This window comes from Phocoena sinus, chromosome 1, assembly GCF_008692025.1.
Source record: "Phocoena sinus isolate mPhoSin1 chromosome 1, mPhoSin1.pri, whole genome shotgun sequence".
Classification (NCBI taxonomy): domain Eukaryota; kingdom Metazoa; phylum Chordata; class Mammalia; order Artiodactyla; family Phocoenidae; genus Phocoena; species Phocoena sinus.
Window position 1 is genome coordinate 108417734 of NC_045763.1, and position 19569 is coordinate 108437302.

The following is a 19569-nucleotide window of genomic DNA, read 5'->3' on the forward strand; positions in this document are numbered from 1 at the left end:
CAAGGGGGACCAATTCAAGGCTGCTTTGACGATTAGTATTTCACTGACTCTCTTTGAATTGGTCTTATTTCTGTCTGGAAAAAAATAGTATATAATATATAATTACTTTCTAACTAGGGAAGGGAATTTTGAAAACCACATATAATAATTTTTTCACTTATATTGTTCTTTTATTCTTTTTTTTTTTTTTTTTTTTTGCGGTACACGGGCCTCTCACTTCTGTGGCCTCTCCTGTTGCAGAGCACAGGCTCCGGACGCGCGGGCTCAGCCGGCCATGGCTCACGGGCCCAGCTGCTCCGGGGCATGTGGGACCTTCCCGGACCGGGGCACGAACCCGCGTCCCCTGCATCGGCAGGCGGACTCCCAACCACTGCACCACCAGGGAAGCCCTGTTCTTTTATTCTTGATTGCTTAAAGTTTCTGACATTGGATGTCTTGCTTAACCTTACATAACAATCCTTGGAAGGAGATACGTAAGAGGAAGACATTATTGACTTTAAAGATAGGAAACAGGAATAGGTTTGTGAAATAGTATACCGGCACACTTTTTAGAATGTAAGAGTATACTCTCTAGAAATATGTGTAATGTTTGGTTATTGATAAATGATAAACTATGATGGAAAATAATACTGTACATATTATTGCTGTCAATCTAATTTTTAATGATATAAATAATTATCAAAAGCATTTTTATGGTATTCACTTAAAGATTCAACATGCCTCTAATCTAAAGCTCTGGAGAACTGAAATGGTTTCCGTGAAAACCAGAATCACTCTTTTTTCTTGAAAAATAAATTCACAAACTCAAAATTAACAGTAATGGTGGTTGAAAGAAGCCAAGCCATCATTTGTTCAGAAGAGAAACTTGTGAATCTTGAGGTAGCTTTATCTTGCCTAATACTAGATATATTGGACTCTCTATAACCCTTGGGGCTTGTGTAGTTAGTATATGTTTGAGGAGGAAAATTTCACTGAGGGTCTGTGGACAAGGGACTTTTTGAATGCAGGTCAAGGACACACTTGCTCTGAGGAGTGGTGATTTATTGTACAGAAATCCATGATATACTGGGCTATTTAAGGCAACCGTACTCTAAAGAATGCAGGATTTTAGCTCTTGTGCCGGTGCCCAGGCACCTCTGCCTGCAACATTCTTCTGCCTTGTCTTTTCCAAGCCAACTCCCGCTACTCCTTTAAAACGGATCCTGGGCATTTCTTCTGGAAAGCTGCTTAGACCCAAACCACCCTACCTCTGCTCCACTGTTCCTGGGCTGGGCATTCCCTTATGTGGCCCTTATCACGCTACCTTTGCAAAGAATAAATTACACACTCATAACGAAGTATTTTTATACCCTTGAATCCCCTTTTTCTTATGTCCAGTTTTTCTTCCCTAAAGCTTATTTGTCATGTTTCCCATTCTTGGATTTGTGCTTCCCTTACCTAAGAGTTTATTATTTATTTCAAAGAATCAGGTGATAAATGAGTTGGTGAAATTTGTTTTGATATTTAGGTAGTAGCTGAAGAGAACTTTCTTCTATCTCAGAACAGGGAAAATATAGAGATATTTGGGGAAGTCGGGACAATCAGGATAGTAAGGCGAGTGACTGACTTCCAGGAATCTGCAATTGTGACCCATCTGAAACAAAGAAGGGGAACAGTACAACTTAACTTTCATCTTCTAAAAAAGGTTTTAAGTGCTGAACCCTCTAGAAAAGGCATTCTGGTTGCAAAGAACTGACTCACTGAAATTTCCTCAAGAAAAGGGGCGTTCATTGTGAGGATGCTCACAGATGGAACCTGGAATCAGAATTAGAAACCTTTCAGCTACTGAAGCAGCTCTAGGGACAACTTTCTGTCTTCTATCCATCCCATCCTCTCACTGTGTGTCTGCTTTACTTGGGCTTCTTTTGCTACCTGCTGGTTTGGTCTTCTAGCTCTATACTGAGTAACTGCTCTCAATCTCATAGCTTTTGCTTACACGGAATTGTTGCTTCTTTGACTTGCTAAGAACCCCCCATGTCCAAAACCCTACCATCTCTACCCTACTTCCTTCCTGGCTTCTTCCTCATAGCTTCTGTCCTTATATTCTTCCATTTGTAGTATTCCCTGTTAATTGCTTCATTCTCTCAGAATTCCCTAATTCAGATTCCCAAGAAAGAATCCAACTCATCTTTCCATTGCCCTTCCTTACAGGACTTTAACCAGCCTGTGATTGGAGCTGCCCAAGGGTCATAACTACACCTCTAGTCTAGGGTGTTATAGCAAAAGGAGGTGGGTGGGAATGGGGGATTGTCGTTTGGTACAAAACTGGATTGCCTTTTAGTAGGAGCTATGGAAGTGCCATCTTCCCTTCCATGTAGCTGGCAACAAATGTACTTGACATGTCTATTATGAGCCCATTATGGAAGTTTAAGAAATTAAGAATAACCAGACTATTAAAAATTAAAATGTTTCATGGATGATGATTATTATAACTGAGATGAGACCGTGGGAACAAATAGCAAATTTATAACCAGGAAAGAAATTGAGAGAGGGAAGTGTATTAGAGTTACTTCTTTTTTTTTTTTTGGCGGTTCGCCGGCCTCTCACTGTTGTGGCCTCTCCCGTTGCGGAGCACAGGCTCCAGACGCACAGGCTCAGCAGCCATGGCTCACGGGCCCAGCCGCTCCGCGGCATGTGGGATCTTCCCTCACCGGGGCACGAACCTGCGTCCCCTGCATTGGCAGGCGGACTCTCAACCACTGCGCCACCAGGGAAGCCCTAGAGTTACTTCTTAATGAGTGACATCATTTAATATATTTATTGAAAACGAAAGTAGGTGAATAGTGAAAGGGAGACTATATTGGTATGGATCCCAGAGGCTAGTTTAAAAAGCAAGCATCAGGACTTCCCTGGCAGTCCAGTGGTTAGGACTCCGTGCTTCCACTGCAGGGGGCACAGTTTCCATCCCTGGTCCAGGAACCAAGATCCCGCATCCCGCATGCTGCAAGCCATGGAAAAAAAAAAAAAAAGCAAGCATCATCCTGGAATTGGGGGCTAGAGGACAAATAGGAATACTAAGGTTAAGGAGTTTCTGCCTATATTTTCTTCCTCTACTTCTCTGTTCTGTACTTGATTCCTCTTATCTTTAGCTTCTTCTGGAATAATCTGTCATCAACTAGTGATGTGACCTTGGGCTGGTTATTTATTCTCTCTGAAACTCAATTTACTCATCTGTAAAATAGGGCTAATGATTATTATTTCAATAGCTTATTATATGAATTAAGTTAGATGGCATAATATATTTAAAGTGACTGGTACACATTACCTAGAATGTAATAGGTGCTCAGTCAATTGTAGCAATTATTCTAGCACATAAGAAGGAAGGAAACATTGACTAAACAATGTGCTGGGCAAAATTTTGCTTGTCATATCATTTATTCCTTATAGCAGTCCTGCAGGTCTTGTATTATTGTTTCTATTTTTTATTGAGGTACAGGTACAGTATTATATAATTTCAGGTGTTATTTCTACTTTATGAATGAGGATACAATAATAATACTTAATGGAGTACTTGCTATGTGTAAAGCACTGAGCTAAACCCTTCCACGTGTTGTCATATTTAAACCAAGATAGGTGCTATTCATGTCTTCATCTCATAGTAGAGGAAACTAAGGTCTAGAGAGTTTAACTTGCCCAAAGTCATACAACTAGTAAGTGACAATCAGAGCTTGTGTGTAAGTCTATCTGAACTTAGGTCAGTCTGACCTAAAGTTTTCCAAAATCACAGAGTTGATGAATATGACTAAGTCATGATTCAGGTCTGATTTAGGGCAATAATTCTGCAGTTCACTACCAGACAAACATGCTGATTGATGAAGAATAGCGGTAGCCATACACACACTTATGCTGCATCTGGATCTGAGTGCCGTGATTAGACAGCAAGGGCAAATTTTGGAAAGGGTTCAAAGGGAAAATTTTTTTAATAATTAAAATATGTCAAAATAAGGTCTCTCAGACCTGGTGAAATGATTTAACAAACATGTGTTGAATATCTATTGTGGGTCAGGCAGTGAAAAATAGGCTTGACACTGTGGAAGTGCAAAATGCGTAAGGCTGAATCTCTCTCTTTAAGGTGCTTTCATTCTGGTGGAGGGAGATAGGTGCTCACACAACAAATGATAAAGCATATAGCAATGGTTCGAAGGACTGTGGAATCAAGAGAGAGAACATTAATTTGGTGGTGAAGGGAATGGGGGTGGAAGGAACTTGGGAAGGCTTCATGATGGAGTTGGCATTTGCAATGGTTTTGAGGGGACGAATATCAAAGTACTAGAAGGCTTCTATAGCTTCCTTTTTCTTCACGTCCAGCGTTTTATAAAGGGTGGTATAAAGTAGCTAACTACTGTGGTAATATATCGCCAGATAATAGAGTTTTCAAAGATTAGGCTCTTTGACTAAAAGTGGAGAAATATTTACTCTGATTAATCATAGAGAATAAACAACAAGGTCCTACTGTATAGCACAGGGAACTATATTCAGTATTCTGTGATAAACCATAATAGAAAAGAATATGAAAAAGAATGTATCAATATATATATGTATAACTGAATCACTTTGCTGTACAGCAGAAACACAACATTGTAAATCAACTAAACTTCAATTTAAAAATGTTTTTAAATTTTTAAAAATTAAAGGAAAAAATCATAGAGGCATATTGGCATTTTTCTCATCTATACTTATCTATATTTTTATTGAAGGAATCATAAAAGGGAATCCTCTATTCTGTGCATCCTCAGTTGGGGATCTATAGTTGTCCAGCAAACCAGCAAGGGCCTGCAAATCCCTCCAATGGCAAAATGGTACACCAGTATCAGTTCTCAGCTGTACTGAGTGGTATTAAGTAGTACTAAGGTACCGGCAGATAGGTCATTTATCCATCTACACTTTGATTGGAGATTTTTCTCTGTAATTGGGACTTCCCAATTTTCCTTACATACAATACCAGGATTTCTGAAAAATTTTTGAGACATCCTAATTTAAAACATTCTGTCTTGTCTCCATAAGTATACTCATGATTGGTAGTCTGTGTGTTCTGATTGTTATTTCAGGTTGTTAATTAAATGGAGTTTCCACATCTTAATCCTGTTTATAGAGGCCAAGTAGACATCTTCTGCATACGTACCATATCCACTTGCAGTGAGAATGTCCATACTTGTCTTTACGCTGTGAGGTAGAAACCCAGCTAAGATCTATTGTTTTGATTTATTTTGGTTCTTTGCTCAAGTCCTCTTTTCCCAAGCTCTGTCAATGGACTATATGCTCATCTTTTTTTCAAGGCCTGGCTCAAATATCACCTTCCTTACAAAGTCTTTCTCAATTCCTGGAGCCTGAGAAATCTCTCCAGCTCCATGGTGTCCATGTTACTTGTATTTTTCTTGGAATGATCATAATAGCTATACATATGTGTTCACTATGACAAATCCCTTAACAGATAATAAACAAGAGGACAGGGCCTTAGGTTCTATTCACCGATGTGTCCTTCAAAATACCCAACAGGGTCCCTGCCTTACAAGTGGTTGGTGCTCAGAGGTGTTACTGAACTGAACTGAGTCGAATTCTTGGCTTCGTTGGATTGGTGTAGGGTATGGTTAACATTGATGTCCGAGCCCCAGTTCCCTTTTAGAAAAGAAATGTTGCTTTAAAAAAAAGTATCATCTTACTGATTTTAGAATGAAAGAAACCATGTAATATAAACAGTTATTGTAATTATTATTAATAAGCATCATTAAAACATCATGAACTGATAGGATTATTTCCTTCAGGCTTGGTAAACAAACTGGTCTTTTCCATCTCCAATATCTGTGATTCCTTGAAATTTTATGTAGACAAGTACACGCTAATGTACACTGGAAGGAACAATTGAAACAGCTCACACTCACTGATGGGCTCTGAATTACTCTACTTGTAAGTGCTCAGGAAAAAGATCTCGGATTCATTGTGGATTGCTCAATGGAGACATCTGCTTGCTGTGCAGCCGTAGTCAGAAGAATGAATGAGATGTAATAGGCTGTATTAACTTTGAGAATGGGATAAAGAATAATGCAGAAAATAATATAGTGCACATAATTTGGCATTGACTATTTCTGTAATTACAATAAAACACTTTAATGATATACATTGATGTTATGATTTCACCTTAAAATCAGAATTCGGCATTGGGTCCTTTCATTTCAAAGAAAACAAAGCAGAAATACAAAGGATCCAGAGAAAAACAACAGACTGTCTGCAAGACATACAAGGGATTTGCCTGTAATGAGAAACTGAAAAGACAAGGACATTTTAATTTGGATAAAGGGGGGAAAATGACATTGTATAAATTTATTTAAAATTAATGAAAGTTTCAGAAAATTGCTAGAGCTAGCTTCTGATTATCCCTGGTAATGGAGGTCAGAGATAGGCAGGACAATTGAAATCCTCGATAATCTCCAACCCTCATTTTAGCTATTAGTTGCAGCATCCTGTCCTATGAAAAGTTTTAACAGATGAATAAATACAAGACATAGCAGCCCATGGTTTGTCAACTAAATGGCTCATGAGAATGACAGTCTGGGGTGTTGGGAAGCACACAGAATTTGGAATAAGGTGAGCAGGGTTCTATTTTATCATTTCTGTTTATCATCTGTACAACCTTGAGTGATATGCTTAACTTCTATGAGACCCAGTTAGTTCTCTCATCTGTAAAATGAAGGATCTGTAAAATTACGGGTTTGTTGAAAGGACTAAATAAGCTAGTGGAAGTGGTTGGTGAGAGGTAATGTATGAATTTGAGAGCTGGTTGTCAAGTGCACCTGCTTTCCTACTTGTCTTGCCCATCTCAAGAGCAGACATGCCTCCCAGCACCTGGGGGCTTACACCACACCTTCCCTTCTCTTGAATCTTCTACTGCTTGTGCTCGTGGCAGGAGATTTTAGAAGAGGTATGCAACATTTCCATCATCTCCAGAAACGTCTGCAGCATGCCTATTCCCTTGCTCCCAGAAAGCCTTAAGATAATTTTGCATCTGTTTTTATTAATGCATGATTATTTAAAGGTCATCTCCGGTAATTTTCTCAATAGCCCTTTGAGGTGCATACTGCAATTATCCTCACCTTCCAGAGGCAGACGCTGAAGCTTGCTTAGAGACAGATAGTAATGGCAGAATAAAGAATCAAACCTATGCTAACTTGCCTCTGGGTTGATTTTAAAAGTCTAAAAACAGACTCATGTGACAGTACCTTCCCTGGAAAGTGACTGGCTTTTCCTTATTCCCCAAGGAACTCCTACTCTATCCTCAGGCACACAGTTCAGTACTCACCTCCGTCACAGAGCCCATCCTAAGCCCTCTCCTCCCTTGGAAGAAGTCATCTTGTCTACCTGCACACCCTGTATTATAGCTCTTAACAGGCTATTATGTTAACAACAGTAGAAACCCTTATACCCTATTCAGTTAATAGTTGGTGACTTAGCTGAACAAGTTAGTTAAAGCAAGAATCATACAAAATGATGGAATCATTCCTTAAGCCTTTATTTCAACTTAAAACATCCCTCAAGTTTTTGATGTAGGGCCAAGGCCTGTCTTTTGAGTTTAGGGCTTCCCATTAGTGCTTTGCATCCTACTTCTCGTATAAGCCACACCTCGGAGGCTTTCACAATCATTTTGTCTCAGTTTATTTAAAGTGGAGTGAGATCTTAAAGACATTTTGTGAGGCAATCCGATTTTTCCAGATTTAATGATTTTTTTTAAAAAAATTAATTTATTTATTTATTTTTGGCTGCGTTGGGTCTTCGTTGCTGTGCGCAGACTTCCTCTCATTGCGGAGATCAGGGGCCACTCTTTGTTGTGGTGCACGGGCTTTTCATTGAGGTGACTTCTCTTATTGCGGTGGCTTCTCTTGTTGCGGAGCATGGGCTTTAGGCTCGCGGGCTTCAGTAGCTGTGGCTCGAAGGCTCTAGAACGCAGGCTCAGTAGTTGTGGCGCGCGGGCTTAGTTGCTCCGCGGCATATGGGAATCTTCCCAGACCAGGGCTCGAACCCGTGTCTCCTGCATTGGCAGGCAGATTCTTAACCACTGCGCCAACAGGGAAGCCCTAGATTTAATGATGTTTTACAATTGGCTCTCCCACGCCTAAGTTGCCAGTACATTTTCAGTAATTCACCTTTATGTGCCTTTCCCAAACATTCAACTTGGATCTTATAGAAACAACTTATCTCTTTTGCACTCATATTTCATTACTTTAAGTAACTTTAATTAAATTGTGTTATTACGATAATAGGAAGAACTAACATAAACAACTTTGGGAACAAACAGATTGGCTTCTGGTGAGCAGACAACTCCACAGGTGGGAGTAGCAGGGTGCAGGCCTGCTAGAGTAGCCACTACTGGCTGTGATCACTCAGTATGTCGCAGGCCTTGTCTTTACATTTGCAGAGGGAATGGAGACCACAGATTAGTCAGTTAAGTGTCAGCCACTTAAGAGAGCCCTGGCTCAGTAAGGCTTCTGTTCCATGTCTGGCCTAGAAGATGAACACCTTGAAGGTCTAGCTTTTATCTTTCTGGTTAGTTCCAGAACCTAGCACAGTGGTGGGTGTATGGTGGGTCCTCAATAAACGTTGATAAACTAGCTAACTGACTATACCAACAAAAACAAAACTCAGCTTTGCCGCTGCACATCTTCTGGTGAGGGTCCTAAGCACCAGTCCACTGTGTAGAAGTTGGATTAGAGAGAAGGAGCTAGCAAATGAATTCCTAATATTGCTGTAAGATGAGATGATATATCACCATTAAGTAGTAAAATGGAAGGCAGCTATAAAGAAGTGAATTTTGTGTAATATGTAATTAACCCAGGTAACTCACTAACACAAAATAATAGTGAGACAATACACTTGATAACATAAAGGATTAGATAATATTCTTTTTTTTTTTTTTTTTTTTCTTCGATACGCGGGCCTCTCACTGTTGTGGCCTCTCCCGTTGTGGAGCACAGGCTCCGGACGCGCAGGCTCAGCGGCCATGGCTCACGGGCCCAGCCGCTCCGCGGCATGTGGGATCTTCCCAGACCGGGGCACGAACCCGTGTCCCCTGCATCGGCAGGCGGACTCTCAACCACTGCGCCACCAGGGAAGCCCAGATAATATTCTTGTATGAGGAAAAATCCACATTTATAACCACAGTATTTGACTACAAAAACCTCTCTGATGATTATGTTCTGGACCAGCGGGGTCAAGAAAAAATTTCCCTGACTGATGTATCCTTGCAGCATTGAGTTTATTATATGCTTCTTGTGACAAAGTAAAGCATCTTGAATTGAGCACCAGAAGAGGAAAGAAGTCAGAGCTGAAGGATATTAAACTTGATGGTAGGTTTTGGAGAAGCGGGTAGAGTGTTGGTGATGGCAGGGGTATCCTCTTTCCTAAGATAAAGTGGGCAAAAACATTTAGCCTTACGCTCAAAAAATGTGTGAAACAAAATAAACTGAACAAGCACAGTTGGGAAAGTATAGAAAGTTTATATGACAAGGAAATGGGATGAGAAAGAGTGTATATATACATATATAATATATGTGTATGTGTGTAGAGTAGAAATAACCCTCCATAGGATCTGGTGTAAACCTTCTCATTAATTTTTTTAAATTAATTTTTAATTAATTAATTTATTTTTGGCTGTGTTGGGTCTTTGTTGATGCGTGTGGGCTTTCTTTAGTTGCGGCGAGCAGGGGCTGCTCTTCATTTTGGTGCGTGGGCTTCTCATTTCAGTGGCTTCTCTTGTTGCGGAGCATGGGCTCTAGGTGCCCGGGCTTCAGTAGTTGTGGCACATGGGCTCAGTAGTCGTGGCTTGCAGGCTCTAGAGCACATGCTCAGTAGTTGTGGTGCACGGGCTTAGTTGCTCTGTGGCATGTGGGATCTTCCCGGACCAGGGCTCAAACCCATGTTCCCTGCATTGGCAGGCGGATTCTTAACCCCACTGTGCCACCAGGGAAGTCCCAATGTATATTATGTGTGTGTGTGTGTGTGTGTGTGTGTGTGTGTGTGTGTGTGTGTGTGTAGAGTAGAAATAACCCTCCATAGGATCTGGTGTGAACCTTCTCATTAATTTTCTGTATTGAGAATCTGTAGGCCAATTCCAATAATTAATTCTTGAGGCCCTCCCTGCTCCTCAAGAGGTTTTGAAGCAGTTGTCTAGAAAAGGAAGAATGGAATTAACACTGTATTGGGCACTCGTATGCCAGTTATTATGCTAAGTGTTTAATATATGTGAGCATATTCCTTTGAATATAAGTTGCAATTGACTTTTGTAAGATCCACATTACTTTATGTGACACTACGAAAGAAAAAAAAAAACTTCTCCCAATTAAACCATGGCGTACCATCAATGTTAAAATACATCTTGATTTCAGAACTACTGAACGTGAAAAATATGCATCTTAGAATCAGTGAGATGTGGTATCTCATTCAATCCTCCCAACAACCCTTAAATTAAGTATTAATATTGCCGGATGAAGAAAGTGAGGCTCAGAGAGGTCAAGTAATTTGCCTGAAGTGAAGTAGCAGATAAGTGTTAGAGCTGGAGTTTAACCCAAATTAGTCTGTCTCCAAATCCAGTGCCCTTTCCATAGTACTATGCCACTGATGGAAATCAGTGCTTGCCCAGGACTCAGAGACTTTAGAAAATAAATAATAAAAACAATGTATTCTAGTAAAAACAGTTACTTTTGGACTTGTCTCCCCAAAACCTTTTCTCAGGGGAAAACTGAGAGACCCTGGAGTCAAAGAGAGCCATGGATTTCTAAGAGGAGAAGGACAATCTGAGTTCCTCTGGTTCAGTCTCTGTCTGGTGCTTGAACCCCGAAGATGACATTCCCCCAAGGAGCCCTGTGGCCTCTGAGAAGCACCAGCAGGGCAGGGCCACTTGGGCAGCTCAGTGCACCTTTTGTGAGCTTTGCTTTCATCTACTCACTGGTCCTGGTTCTATGTGTGGAGACATCTAAAGTTAGCCTCACTGTCTTAGCACCACGTGGCCCTTCCCGTATTTGAAAACAAGTATGTGGGCCCCTCCAAGACTTGTTTTCTCTAAGTTGAACAATCTGAGTTCCTTATAGGACATGATATAGAAATCTCCCTGGCCGCTATTCTGATGTCTGTATTCCTTTTAAAGAGAGGCATTCAGAATTGATCATTTTGTTTCGTATGGAATAGAGAACTATCACCTCCCTTGCTTTAGGTACAATACTTCTCTTGGTACAACCTCTGAGTACATTTGATGTTTCCAGCGCCTCATCACGGAAGTATAAACTCCTCCTTCTGCAGCCCCTTCTTCTTTAGTCTCCTTATCTATCTATCTATATATTTTTAACACCTGCTGCTATGTAGGCAACCTGGACTTTAAACTTTATTTTGTTAGAATTGACTTTCTAAGGATTTTTTACTTTGGGCTTTTGTTTTGTTTTGTTGGGGTTTGTTTTTTGTTTTTGCATTTGACACTCATCTCTCCCAATTTTGTAACATCCACAAATGAGATCTTTTTAAAAAGGTTTCTCCGAGGATTAACAAAAGTATTGCTATACAAATTGAGCCAGGCAGAGCCAAAGACAGAGCTGGTTGGGAGGTCGTAGGAAATCTTTTAGTTGTTCGGTACCAATCCACCAAATTCTTCTGTCATACCCTATATTTCTCTATCTTGTTTATAAGAACATCAGGGGCCTTACACATGCCATCCCATTTAACCTGGGCAAAACGTCCATGAACCAGATATTACTGTTCCTGTCTTACAGTTAGGCAAATTGAGCCTGAGACAGGTGAAAGAGCTTGCCCAGGATTGTTTGTTAGCAGAACCAGGATTTGCACCCATGTTTTCACGTCCCTTCTCCTCCACCCGTGGATGTACCCCTTGCAAATTACTTTGCTGAAATCCAGAAATGGCATTTTTACTTCATTTTCCTGAACTACAGGAGAGTACTTCTGACCTCAAGGAGCCAAACGTCATAAAAGAAGTGCACTCTCTTCCTCCTTCCCCCGGCGAACCACAGCCAAGAGAGTGCATACCTCATTCCTCTCTAAGGATAGGAGGGACTCACACCGTTTCCTTCCTGTTGATCTCTCTTAGACCCAAAAATAGCGTCTGAAAGAAAAGATTCTTTCCTGGACCCTCTGGGCAATTGAACAGTAGTTGGTCCTGAAAGCCAGGAGCTAGGCCCAGAGAAAACCGAGATTTTAAGAAGCTGGTAAAAGCTAGCTACCTAAATTCTTGGTAATAACGTCAATTTCCAGTCCTCAGCACATGACATGAGGACTTCATATTTCAAAATAAATTACAGTTGTAAAGTTAAAAAAGAAAGGAAAAGAAAACAACAGAAGTGATGCACAGAAGATCCAGGGGACCAACCATACTGCTCAAATCATGACTGGTATCCAGCTTGTCGGTAGGGAAGAAGGTGTGTGGGCACGGATGGGATTCATAAGAGGGCGCCACTCCAGCGTGAGGTGAGCCATACACTGAGGAAGTGTTGACTGCCACGTTGCTCTCTCGCTGAGGGACTGATCTTTGGTGGATTCCTTAACCTCCCAGGAGGAGTCTTTTTAACCATTAAATAGTGATAAAAACAAGGCACCATTAGTTCACGGGAGCACCATAAGTCTCAGACATAATTAATAACAGGTGGTTTGCAACTAAACAATGCACTAGCGATATGTATAATTTAAATAACAATGGGGACATCTGATTATCCTTCTTCATAAAGAGAGTCAAGGTCTGTGTACGAAGCAAAAAATAGTGAATGAGGAGAGGTTACCTTGTTGCTTCCCAAGCAAGCATTGTGCCCATTTTCTACGTAAAGAGAAACCTTTGCTCTGTGAGGAAGTTCATTCAGTACTTTTCTTCCAGAGGAACGTCGCTGAAGATAAATGAACTCACCGACACAGCTGATTGAGGTAAACCCCAACACGCTAATTCAGTCTTTCTGGAATGCTAATATAGTAGAGTGAAGAATTAGGGAATTAGCTGAAACTTTTATCTTTTTTTCTAAAAAGGAACTACTCAACTCAAAATTAATTGCTAAGGGCAATGGTTCTACATTATTTCCCATAAACCGACCTTGGGGATTGAAGGGCTGTGGGTAGTGGGAGCCACAGACACAGAATCTGTGTCCTAGGGCACTGTTAACCCAGTACATGATTTTCAGGCAACTCCCAAGTGACTTTTTCTCACATCCATTCCATGTAAAACAATGGAAACCTATTTCCATGCTTATTTGTGTTTCCCCGGGAGCCCTTAAATGCCATGGTGAAGATTAAAGGGCTAGGCCCTTCTTATTCCCTCTAATGATTATTCATAATTTTCTAAAATCATCTTATTGAACGATGCCACCTAAAGATGAATTTTAGGTTTAATTGTCTATTTGTTCCTTCATTCATTCAATAAATATTTATCAAGTACCTCCTGTACACTATGTTCTCTGCTAGGGACTAACAAGCATAAAAAATGAATAGGATTCAGTCAACATCCTCCAGGAGCTAATAATTTAGTACAGAGTAAGACATGGACACAGATAACTATAATACAAAGAACAATTTAATAAATGCTTTGAAAAGAGTCAGGCAAAACCCTGTGGGAGGTTCACATCTAGTCAGAAAGAGCAGAGGAAGCATCACGAAGATGGTATCATTTGACTCCAGGGATTGAACTGTATAAGGCATCTCACAGATGTAATTGGAGGAAGCATCCGTTCAGACCCAGGAAACAGCACAAATAAAAGCTAGCCATGTGCTGAGAAGAGTAAATAGACCAGTTTAGCCAAAGCATAGGATGAATGTAGGCACGTATGGAGAGAACAGTAGCTTAGGATACAGGGCGAAGGATCTTAGACGCTGGGCTAGAGAATTATAATCGAGTTTCTAGGGCAGTGGAGAGCCATTGAAAGTTCTTGAGCAAGAAAAGTGACATAAGCAGACCTTTACTTTTGGAAGATTTATCTGGCAATAGTGTGTGGGGTGGAAGGGTCAGTCAAGAGTCTGGAAGACCAGTTAGAGAGCTACTAGAGTAATGGTGAGAAGTGGTGAGGACTTGAATTAGGATGACGGCGCTGGGAATGAGCCGGTGGGGTTGAACTTCAGAAACACAAGAGGCCGACTTGATAGGATTTGGCAACAGATTAAATGGGGGTGGGGAGAGACTCACGCATGACAGATAACTGGCAAAATGATGATGCTCTTAAGAGAAACTGGATGCATGCACTTACGTACTTACATTTATGTGTTTGGGAGAGGGGATGGCAGGATTAGGAATAATCTTTTTAAAAGGCAAATCAGATCCCATTGCTTCCCTGCTTAATCATATCCAAATGGCCTTCCACTGCATTTAGAATGAAATGCTAACTCCTTACCATGGCCTAGTGTAAGCTCTACATGATCTGGCCCCAGTTCGCTCTAACCTCATCTCTTGGCACCCTCTCCAGTACTTCAGCTTTAGCCACACTGGCCTTCTTTCAGTCCCTGAACCGCGCCAACTTTATTCCTGCCTCAGGGCCTTTGCATTTGCTGTACCCTATGCCCAGAACACTCTGCCCTCACATAACTGGCCCTTCTTGTCAGTCAGGTCTCAGCTTAGATGTTATCTCCTCAGAGAGGCCTTCCCTAACCAATCAGTTACCATACCCTTTGCCCACAGGCACTCTTTATCACGTCATCCTGCTTTTATTCTTCACAGCACTTGCCATAATCTGAAATGATCTTGTTTGTGTACATTGTATCTGTTCCCCTCTAACAAAAATAAGCTCCAAGACTGTGTCCATATCGTAACTATATCTCAATTATTAGAATCAAGCCTAGCATATATGAGGTGCTTCATAAATAGTTGCCGAATGAACGAATGAATGAATGGATTCTCTTTGGAGAACGTTGGCTGTTTATTCAGGTGTCACATTCAGGTAGAGATGGGCAACAAAGAATTGGATATGTGGGACTAGAGCTCAAGACAGGCCCAGGTTTGACATCTGTCTTCCAGGAGATGAAAAGTCAGGAAACATATTACAGCTCCAGGGCCTTTTTGAGCAAAGGCATCACTTTGATGTTTCAGCCTCAATCACTGATCCTAAAGCTACAATCTCCGACTCAACCTACATTGTCCAAGTGAGTGTATTCTGTCCTCCAGAGATTGTCTACTTGGTAGACTTTAGCAAAAATGCTCCTTTGTCTGAAATAGTTTTGGAATACCTTTTTAGAGTTGACCACAGAGTCTGTAGCACCTTAATAATAATGCAAAATATTAATAACTTCCATTCACTAAGCACTTGTACCAGGTACTGTACTAAGTATTTTCACATATTATCTCATTTAATCCACCTTAAAACCTTGTAAAGTAGGTTAAAAGGTTCCCCAATTTTGCAATTGAGGAAACCAAGACTCGGAAGCATTAAAATCCTTGAAAAATGTCAAAATTAAAGTTCAAATTTAGTTTCAGTGACTCCAAAGCCTGCGTGCTTAACCGCTTTGCAGCATGCTCTGTGGTGAGGTGTGTGTATGGGGAGAGTTTGTGGGAGGGTGGGAAGGGGGTGGGAATCTTTCTTTTCCTTTGAATGTGAATGTGACTTCTGAAAACAGCCAGGAGCTGTAGAACAGAATCCCGGTTGTACCACTCAATAGGCGTGTGATCTCAAGACTAATAACTTTATCAACGATAAAACGCTGAGAATGCTGTCTCATAGAACTTGTTCTGTCACGTACAATCTGCAAAACACTTGGCACACAGTGGGACTTAATTTTTCACTCCTTTCTTTTTCTCACAAGAGACACAACTAACTTTTGATTCTTTTAGGGTTTGATGGTCTAGTTGGTAGATTATTGAGTCCCTTGCTTTTCCTCATCTTTCCTATTATCATATTTAAGAGTATTGTATAATTTGTTACCACTTCCACAATGCAGTTAGGCAAGAGGTAGGATTGGAGGTTGTACTGTCTGTGAAAGGAACCAGAGAAATGAAGTCTGTATTGATTGATTTAAAGTATTGCTTCATTACTGTTTGAAATCTGTGACCTTAGGCAAGCATCCGGGTCTCAATTTGCTCCTCTGTAAAATGAGATCATATTATTTGTCTTCTACATCACAGGGTTGTTCTGAGGACCAAATTATTGTCACGAAAGAACTTTGGAGAGCGTAAAATCATATATAATTGTAAGATACCATTATTGCCTTCATTACAAAAAATCCTTCTTTTTAGAAGGTCTGAAACAATAATAGTGCTCTGATTGTAAACTGCCTGAATTAAACTCATGCCTTCTTTTATTCTTCCATTGAAATAATTCTCAAACCACTCTCTTATTCTTTTGTCTTTATAAAGTTCTGGCTTAAATGAAGTTTACATCTGCCCCATCCAGTATGGTAGCCAATATTCACCTGTGGCCATCTACATTTAATTTAATTTAATAAAATTAAATTCAGTTCTTCAGTCACACCAGCCTCATTTCAAGCGCTCAATAGCCACGTGTAGCTAACGGCTACCAAATTTGACAGTGCAGATGGAGAACATTTCCATCTTTGCAAGAAGTTCCATCGGGTAGCACTGTTGTTGATTTTCTTGAGTTCCATTTTCCATTCTTTCTCATAGCCCTATAGCCATGATGAAACCAAGATAGATGTTCTTCAGATGAGGAAATTGAGACCCAATGTACTTGCAAACAACTATATGATAGAATATCAAGGATCAAAAGAACGTTGGCCGTCATCTATTCCAACTTCCTAATTTTATACAATAGAAAATTTAAGCCCAAGGAAGTGAGATCACTTGCTTGAGCTCATACAACTCTTCAGTGCATTTCCACTGTTCTTTTCACAGTTTAACTGTGGACACATAAGTAATACAGTAGGCTTCTTTTCCTCTTGCAAGGCTGCTAATACCATCCATCTCAGAAGAAAATATGCCTGAGACAGAATTTACGAGTTGCTTGCTATTGTCATTCAGCATCCTTCTCCTGCCTGGCCAAATGCTGCTGGTGAGCCCTTCCTATGTCACAGTGAAGATATGCTGAAAGCTGGGGAGCACACCCTTCAAGACTGCCTCTGTTAAGTTACAAGGGCCCTAGAAAGCTGGCTGCCTTGAGAACCAGAGTATTCTGTGATTGAGAATTTGAATAAATTCCCCAGATCAACTCAAATTCCATGAGATTGGCCTCACTTCCTCTACAATCATTTAAATCATGAAAATATTGGATCTTTAAGCAAAGTGCTAGGGAATTTAAAATGGGGATTGTTGTTCCCAGGGTTATATGCAATATGGTTGTAAAATGGTAAACAGCTCTTGGTATATGGTAGGTGCCCAGTAGACGTTTAATTCCCTTCCCTCCAGCTCCACCCAGCTGCTGGCCCTTTCCTAGATAACCAACATAACACTTGCAATTTCCAAGCTGCTAGAACCCCAAACTCCTGTTTGTTTGGTTTTTTTAATTCTTTTTTTTTTTTTTGCGGTATGCGGGCCTCTCACTGTTGTGGCCTCTCCCGTTGTGGAGCACAGGCTCCGGATGCGCAGGCTCAGCGGCCATGGCTCATGGGCCCAGCCGCTCCGCAGCATGTAGGATCCTTCCAGACCAGGGCACGAACCCGTGTCCCCTGCATCGGCAGGTGGACTCTCAACCACTGCGCCATCAGGGAAGCCCTGTTTTTTAAATTCTTATCCCTTTGATCAACCTTCTTTGAGAGCCTACAATCAAGGGCCCTGTATATGAACAGTTCTAAAGGTATGATGGGGGGGAGATATTTTAAGAATTTATCAAGACAAAGGATGTGGTTGGTATGAAAGCATTTCTAGAGACAAGAGGGTACATTTGAAATAGGAAGCATACCAGAAAATCTGCGCTGTGTGGTTGCCCTGCCCCTTCATACATCTGTGTGGATTAAACAACTGTGGGTTCCATTCTTCAGGTGAAATGGCCATTGGGGCCTTATTGGGAAAGGGGTTAGCTGGGTACTTGAGAACCAAATATATGTATAGGCAGAGATGGGTCCAGGTTTGGGGGAACCTGAAGTTTATTCAATTTGGGGGACCCTCCTGAAGAAAAGAATATTCAAAATTAATTAGGCGCAGGACCCTGGAGGGGAGCTGTGAAAGTGAGGCTAAAGCTTCATTGTCTTTTGTCTTTTGTTTATAGGTTTAAGACCTAGCTATGAGGGTTTCTTTATGTTTATGATATCCCATGGGGGAGAGGGAGGCGTAGTGGGGATGCTGGGAGAAAGCTAATCAGAGAAGGATTCTGGATATGGGAGGTTATTGCATCAGGCGTCTTTTATTAACTAATCTTGTATGGAAGCTAGAAAAAAAGGCTGAATTGGACCCTGTGGGAAATAGAGTATGGGTCGTTAGGAAGCTGAAGGGGGGAAAAGAACATCTTCCAATGTGGGAAAGGGACAAATACTAACATTGCCTGTTTGCAGTTGTGTTTGACTCAATGAAGTGATATTGTATTCTTTTTTTCCTCTCTTGTTTTCTAAAAATTGCAACCCCTTCCTAACCCTCCCTCACCTCACGCACACACACACACACACACACACACACACACACACACAACTCCAAGTGGATTTTACAAACCCATTGACTTTGATAATGAATTCTTGTAAAAGTGAATTCATTGACTGTACAGAAGCTAGGAAATCAGGGTAAGATTTTTAAAATCTCCTTAACATGTTACTATTACAATAGCAATTCTACTCTGGCCTGCTTTTCACCATCATAGATAATTTATTTCCAAAATATTCTAATTGAGTTGACATTTCACACATACTTGATATATGTCTAAGGGAAATTTAGGAGGGAAGACCAAAATGGAACCCATTCATTTTTTTTCATTTATTTTTGAGTCCAGTAAGAGCAAGGAGAAAATATATTATTTTAAAAAACCAGATATGTTCAACAATTAGTGGTACAAAAATCAATATTTTTTTAAAGCATCAAACTTGGCTTGTAACTGACACTCAGTAGGGAGTAATGCCTAACTCTGTTGAAGGAAAATATGTGAGGAAATTATGAGAATATAAGAAGTGAAAGCGGGCTTCCCTGGTAGCACAGTGGTTAAGAATCCACCTGCCAATGCAAGGGACATGGGTTCGGTCCCTGGACCGGGAAGATCCCACATGCCGCGGAGCCACTAAGCCTGTGCACCACAGCTACTGTGCCTGTGCTCTAGAGCCCACGAGCCACAACTGCTGAGCCCACGTGCCGCAACTACTGAAGCCCACTTGCCTAGAGTCCTTGCTCCGCAACAAGAGTAGCCCCCACTTGTGGCAACTAGAGAGAGCCCGTGTGCAGCAACGAAGACGCAGTGCAGCCAAAAATAAATAAATAAAATAAATTAAAAAAAAAAAAAAAAGAAGTGAAAGCAAGTAGTGTTCCTGCATAAAGAAACCTAAATCCGTTCTTGTCCTACGACCTCCACCCCCACCCCAATCTCAAGAATCAACCTCTTCCTCCTCCTAATGCAGAGATCCCCTTATTTACTTTGAGGGTGACATTGCTAGTGACCCAGCAGGTCTGACTGCCTTTCTGCTCAACTGCTGGCTATCTATTTCAAATTT

At 40.9% G+C, this 19569-nt stretch overlaps 1 protein-coding gene across 2 annotated transcripts in view; it reads left to right on the top strand.

The window, feature by feature from the left end:
* BCL9 (BCL9 transcription coactivator) overlaps positions 1–19569 on the top strand; it is an 85456-nt gene that overhangs the window by 5668 nt on the left and 60219 nt on the right. Inside the window, exon 2 of one of the 2 annotated variants that reach the window (XM_032649462.1) lies at positions 12896–12942. The exons of the other annotated variant lie outside the window; for it this stretch is intronic. The gene's annotated coding sequence lies outside the window, so the exon portion shown is untranslated. The remainder of the gene's footprint in view (positions 1–12895; positions 12943–19569) is intronic. 2 annotated transcript variants of the gene reach the window in all.